Here is a 6,890-nt window from a genome sequence, read left to right on the forward strand (position 1 = left end):
TGACCCTCTATGGGCTTTTCTGATGTTAATGTTATTAGCAGTATTTTATTGAACAGCAATACAAGAAACATTGCCCGCCTGTCTGTGTGTGTGAAAGCAACATTGATAGGGCTTTATGGAACACTAAGTTGTTAAAAGGTGTTAAGTAGGGACCATTTATCTTATACTACATAAAATATCTTTTTTGAGAGTTTTTAATTTCAAAAGTACAAGTAAATTTGGCATGTTGTAGTACAAAAAGCACGAGTATACACCATAAAGGCTGAATTAAGTTTAGTTACTTTACTTCTAGTATTTTGGTACTGTGCATATTTTATGCCAGATGCCCTTTCTCATGCAATCTCCATCTGGATAATTCATCTGGGCTTGGGACAGGAGCAAGGAGTACACTGACTTGTGCTTCCCAAGCAGCTGCACCATGTGAGGTATACACAGCAAAATCGCCAGTGTTAAATTGACACTGTGAGTGTTAAATTTAACACTAGAAAAGTGTCTATATGTGTCCACTCTTTTGAGTGTTAAATTAACACTTTTCAAAGTGTTATATTTTTAACAACGAGCTAGTGTTATTTTAACACTGCACAGAGTTAAAAATTAACACTGAGTAACACTGACCAGTGTCAAAAATATTCTACACTGGTGTTAAGTGTTAAAAATTAACACCGAATAGTGTTGGTGGTACTTTACACTAGCCCTGGTGTTAAAAAATTCAACTCTGAATAGTGTTAATTTTCTAACACTAGTGTCAGTCAAATCATTAATACCACCAGATTACAATAAACTCCCATTAATCTCTGATATCTCTACTGCTACAATTAACCCCCAACATCCACCCATTACAAAGAAATACAAGACATTAACGTTCCAAAATACTTTGTATTCAGATACACCACAAGTAAACAAGTCATACAAAATTACAGTATGGGACAATGTACATTTTGTCATCAGTGCCATTTGAAAATTGCCTATCATAAGGTCTATAGTACACCAGATCATCTACAGAGATCAGTGCAAAGACATCTAATCCATCCTCAATAACAAATGCATTTAAGTGATCATTGAAATATACTGTTGAGACCTTACAAGTTAGAAGATAAGTATTGAAATCGCTAACAATTATACTGACAATCTTACTGAACAAAGGCATCTCATTTTCAACACCAGAACAAACATACATCCCAACTTGATATTCTGTACCATAACTTTTGACCCAGGAAGTTGTAGAAACAATAGAAGAAACATCAAACATTTTATTCAGTGCTTCACTGCCTTTTAAGCTGCTGGCCAAGACTTCATTAATGGGGCCGAACTGTAATCTTTTAAAATAAAAATTTTCAAAATGAAAGGCTAATTGATTCTGATGTTTTTTTACTAGTGTTTTTGTGATATTTTTAAAGTTCTTTACAGATCTTTTGAAGAACTTGTGCTTTGCTTCAAATCTCATGCACCACATATGTATGAGTGGCCCAATTTTTCTAATGCAGCGTGGGTAATGGATCATTAGGTGGTGCTTTGGAATCAAATTCCGTTCTGGAAAGAGAGATTTGAAAGCCTTGTGATGATCGGCAATCAGATGTTTCAAATAGCAAGTCATGCCATGAGTTATAATGGGTGAAAAAACAATGTTCACAATTTGAACTAACAAAAGTAGCAAGTTCCAATGTCCATCATTTCTGCAAACGATATCTCCAAAAATCAATGGGCTATTCCGCAAAAGACACCATGACTGCACAGCATTAAGCCCAAGATCTTTGCTGTTGTCATCCAGTTTTAGCCCACCTGGCCTGTTCCTTCTCTGTGCATATCCGTAGTTAAAGCTTATAATTCTCTGTGACAATGAATTCAAGGATATCAAAGAGGTCTTAATCAAGTACTGAAACACAAGCTTTAACTCATACTGCACCACTCCCTCTAGTAGATCATGCATTATGTCTACAGCATAGTTGTCTGAAATATGGAACAGCCGAAGTGAATTGAGTAAACAATTTCTTTTTACACCAAATGTTGAGGCCAAAGCAGGATTTTGTTGAATGGCACCACAGTGTTTGTAATGAAGTTCTTTGGAACGCAGTGTTAAGCCTACATGATCTTCACTAAAAACTGACTGCAACTCTGTCTTATCAGTTAAACAAAATCTACAACAATAGTTTGCACTAAATGATTCAACAAAACCAAAAATGCTATGTAAAGCCAAGTTGTCACCTGTAATCTGAAAAAGCGAACCTCTCACAGGTGTGGCTGAAAAGGGCACTTGCATTCCTTCAGTCTCTAAAATCTTTAGATCATCAACAAGTGGCTTTAGGATAGGATCAAACCCATATTTTTTTAAGTCTTCTGAATGAAAAAGGGCTACAAGATGAATGTTCATCACCACAGAATTTAACTCTGGTGGCAAATTTCTCAAAACAAAATAAATACAACCAAGTTTGTGCACCCCCTTTTTTGAGCCTAAAGGATTAGCAGTTTCAAAATCGTCATAGTAGAGCTGGATCTGGAGAGCATGTTCTTGTTGTGAGAATAAACTGTGATTTTTGAAGTAGGAGCCGTCATTTAAATCTCTGTACAATCCCTCCATGTTTAGTTTTTTTTTCTGGAAACTGCTACAAAGTTCACTGTTTCGAAACATAGATGAAAGGGATCCCATGATAGGAACGTACATGAATTTATCATTGACAGGAACTTGCCTGTATGTCCCTGTTGTTCTATCTTTGCGTACATCAAAACGCACACCAAGAACATGCTCTATGGGTTCAACTATTTTCCATTTTTGCTCAAAATATCTTATCCTTTTAGATTCTGTGTTAAGACATGAAAATGGATTTTCAAGCTGATCAAAGCAATCCTCAACTTTTTCTAAGGTTTCTCTTGATGTATCAGTTGACAAACAGTCGACAACAGATTGTTTTGCATGTGCATGGATGTCATTAACCAGTTCCTCCAATGAACCAACTAAACACTGTACAGTACTTTCAGGAACTCCTGATGATTGTACTTGAGCAATAACAGAGCTGCACATGTTCAGTATTTGCCTTTTTTCAACTGGAACCGGTGTAGTTATTGTCATGGGATGAGCCACATTTACAGGCTGTGAAACAGAGGTTCCATCGTTAGGTACAGGCTCAAAATTGTTGATGACCTCAGAGTGAACGCAGTCTCCATGTGCTCGGAATAAGTGCCGCTTGTAACCAGAGTACGTGTGAAAGATAAATGAACATCCAGGCTCTCCACAGGTCAAACGTAAAAACTTTCCTGGGTACAAACCATGCTGGAACTTCAAATGTCTAAATAACACTGAGCAACTTGTGTGGTGTATCTTGCAAATGTAACAGATGAACATTTCCAGTCAAAGTGCTGAATAGTGGATATCTTTAAACCGTACAGTGAAGACTTCCTCTTGTTTCATTGACCCGAGGACTGTCCTTCACGCTGCCAACATCAATGCCATACACTTGATGGTCTGGATGAATGTGTAGAAGTTGTCCAATGCCTTATCAAAGGACACGGCAAATTAAAAAATGTGCCTTGAAAAGTTTTGCCTTGTCAAAACCTGCATCTCCCATCTGTGTCACACAGGGAATGACCTTTTGATCTAGGACAATGTAGAAACTTTGGGTAGAAACTTTGGATGATGTTCTTTCTTTCTCCAACCCACAGGACGAATGGCTGAGTGGGGCCAGCCTTAAGAAAAGCCTCTGTGCTACCTCCCACCTGAGGGAGAGAAAGAAACCAAGTGATTCACATTAAACAAAATTGATAATCTGATGTTGAGGCATTGCTGTTTGAAATTATGACAATATTAAAATGTTTCACTCCGCGCGCACAATTATTTTTGTTTCAATGTGTACATTTAGTTTTAATAGAAACAATGACATGTCAGTCCTGCAACACCAAGCTTGTCTGGGATAGATACATCTGCTGCAGGTTGGATCACCTTGCCATCTTAAAATATCAGCCGTTGATAATTTGCATCTGTTCTCATCAAAAGAGAAATATACAATTCTAAAAAGCATACCTTGATGAATTTCATTAGGTGGTGAGCAGCATCTGATGTGCTAATCTTTGAAGACGTCCTTCCCTTAGATGATGGAGTGAAGTGAAGCAGCAAAAGAGGGCAGCCGCCTCGCAGTCCCAAACTACAGAATAGAAATTAAGATCATCACAATTACTGTCATTTAAAGGACCACAGCAGTCATTTTTCCACGTTATGTAATACCATGATGACATTTTAGACACCTGATAATTTTTCTAATAAGGCAGTTTTCCAGCGCCTTGGTATAAAAATTCATTTCTAGAGACTTAAAATCTTCTGGCCATCAAGTGAAGTAGATATCGAGTCATAACAATAGTAAGATTATGTAACTTTTTTTGTGTTCAAACTACATTAAATGTCATTTCAGGTTTAACATGTTTGTAAGCTTGTTTTCATACCATACAGAAATGAGTGATATATTGTGTTGTGGGAATTAAGCAAATGCTGTAAAGGCATGAAAAATCTACCATTTCCAACTTACACTTACCAGCCTCGTTAGAGTAACGCTGTGCAGAAATGAGCAGCTCATCCAATTCTGTACTCTGGGACAGATTTTTGCAATCTTTGATGATCCTTGGCTTGAAGAATGTTGGCCACTTTGCAAGGAACTTACCAGACACTTCCTCCCCAAAAAACAGCATTGTGAAGTCTTGGTCAATCTTAAACACAAAGTGTAACAACAGAAACAACACATTAACAAGAAAACAAACAAAGGAACCACAAAGCAGTCATTAAATTATTTTATGCCTTACCAAGCCAGGTGTATCTAGAAATCTTGGGAAAAGGTCCAGGACAGTAGAAGCTATGGCAGGTTCTTGAACCACTTTTTGCCTATGTTGAAATGTCACCTTCATGTTGTCTTTGACATGTTTCATGTCAGTTGAGTGCCTCTTCCTTGCATTTATCACCTGACAACGGCCTCACATTTGAACACAAGTTGCGAAGAGTCTTGGGGCTGTCTTGAAAAGCTGACTTTGATTAGTTCATCTCTTCTCGGGAACCAGCATATCACCACCTGCCAAGAGTAAAATAAGGTCCAGCATATAACACCATTTCTTTGCAAAATATCTAGCATGTCTAGTCCCTTTAGACTGAGTTAAAATTAATTTTGTTAAGAAAAACATCCTTGATCCATTTTTTAAGTAGTACAAGCTGTGTAACATGACTGCAATACAGTATTCTCTCAACTATCACAGGGGTTAGTAGGAACCATATTTCTATTTTATTATTTTTTATATATTTTAAGCGATAAAAACCCTCCCCACAAATATTCCTGACAATGTAGCGTTTGGTTTGTTCGTTTTTAAATTTCAAATATTGTATAACAAGACAAAACTGCAAATATGAACGCATCCCCCCCTCTCCCTCTTAACTAACCGATGCCTTTAATTGAACTACCAAATTAACACAATGGTCCTCTCTTTCTGGTCAGACACTTTGCAGCACTTCTGCTGTAATTTTATTCATATTTAACAAAATAAAAATGCAGAAATAAGTGTACACATTAGTTTTTGACTCTCACTGAACTAACAAAGCCAATCCCTCCACATGTTTGTACTCTCTTGTTACCTCGGCCAGGTCCGCGACTCTGAACCGTGGTAATGACACCTCTGGCCAATACGCTGGGTTGTCGGGCTTGTAGCTTTACTGTCAGCGAACACAGTGTACAGTCGAATCTTAACAGCTTTCTTACAAGCAGGCACTCATTTTGGCGCCAGTGGTTATTATTATATTTACATGCTCTCTTCTTCCATTTCTCATCGGTAACAGCTCTTACTTTCTCCCTCTCTCGCTCTCAAACACACAACGGGAGGGGCAGTTCCACACGTTCTCCCCGCAGCACGGACTACACTACCCATGAGGGCCGGTAACACTCTGCCCTCATTGCCTTTATATTAAATCATTTTTGGCTAATGACAAAAAAAGTCACTTTAAGGGCCAAATTGCATTATACTTCTTCACCTCACCTGACGTGGGCCGCAAGTGGCCTTTGGGCCACGAGTGGCCTCTGGGCCGCGAGTTTGAGACCACTGACCCTAAGGCTTTGGCAGTTTAATTCGAAAATAAATAAAAGGCATTTAATAAAAACTGTGAAATATATTAACATGTAATATTCATTACAGTCTGCCAATAGCCAGATTATGCTAAATGAATATTAGGAAAGAAACTGGTACTTTGCAGAGTTCTAGCTAGCAGTAGCCCAGCTTAACAAAAACAGTTAAAATTCAAATATGACACTTAAAGATGATGTATTTTGATATAAATACTATTTCTTTTACTAGTTATCATGTTACTTGTTCTAACATCAATCTAAAACTTAATATTTAACCGAATAAAACTTACCGCATCAGCAAGAAAAAATGGCGACCGAAGATTCTGGATTGCGAAGCTCCACAGGAAATGAAGGTGTGGTCTAATTTAACACCCACAGTGTTAAAATGCAGTAACGACTAAAATCTACACTTACACTTTTCAGGAATCAACTCCCGACGTGTTATTTTAACTCGATTAAGTGTTGAACTAACTCGGAACTCTGTTGAAATCTACTAACACTGAAAAATCAACACTGGCATTTTTGCTGTGTAGTTTGAAGACTGTTACACTGACAAAAAGACAGGAGGACAAGCTGGAGGTGGCACAGCTAAATATGTTAAGATTTTCAATGGGGTTGATTGTGATGGACAGAATTTGAAATGAGTATATCAGAGGGGCAGCTCAGGTGAAGTGGTTTGGAGGAAAAGTTTGAGAGGCAAGGCTGCAATGATTTGGACATGTGCAGAAGAGGGATACTGGATATACTGGACGGAGAAAGGTGGTATGGAAAAGGGTGAAGTGAAGGCAGATGATGCCCTGTGGCGAC

At 38.0% G+C, this 6,890-nt stretch overlaps 1 long non-coding RNA gene across 1 annotated transcript; it reads right to left on the reverse strand.

The window, feature by feature from the left end:
* Positions 1-770: 770 nt before the first annotated feature.
* On the reverse strand, positions 771-6,486 carry LOC147311787 (uncharacterized). Its single transcript, XR_015125459.1, has 5 exons — positions 6,374-6,486; positions 4,783-5,045; positions 4,518-4,689; positions 4,013-4,133; positions 771-3,708 (listed from the first exon to the last, which is right to left on the reverse strand). It is a non-coding gene; the product is annotated as an uncharacterized LOC147311787 (long non-coding RNA).
* Positions 6,487-6,890: the final 404 nt, after the last annotated feature.

This window comes from Aulonocara sp. 'chitande type north' Nkhata Bay, linkage group LG16 (assembly GCF_057382095.1).
Source record: "Aulonocara sp. 'chitande type north' Nkhata Bay isolate Kocher_YH1m ecotype deep benthic linkage group LG16, A_spYH_male_GT1.1, whole genome shotgun sequence".
NCBI lineage: Eukaryota > Metazoa > Chordata > Actinopteri > Cichliformes > Cichlidae > Aulonocara > Aulonocara sp. 'chitande type north' Nkhata Bay.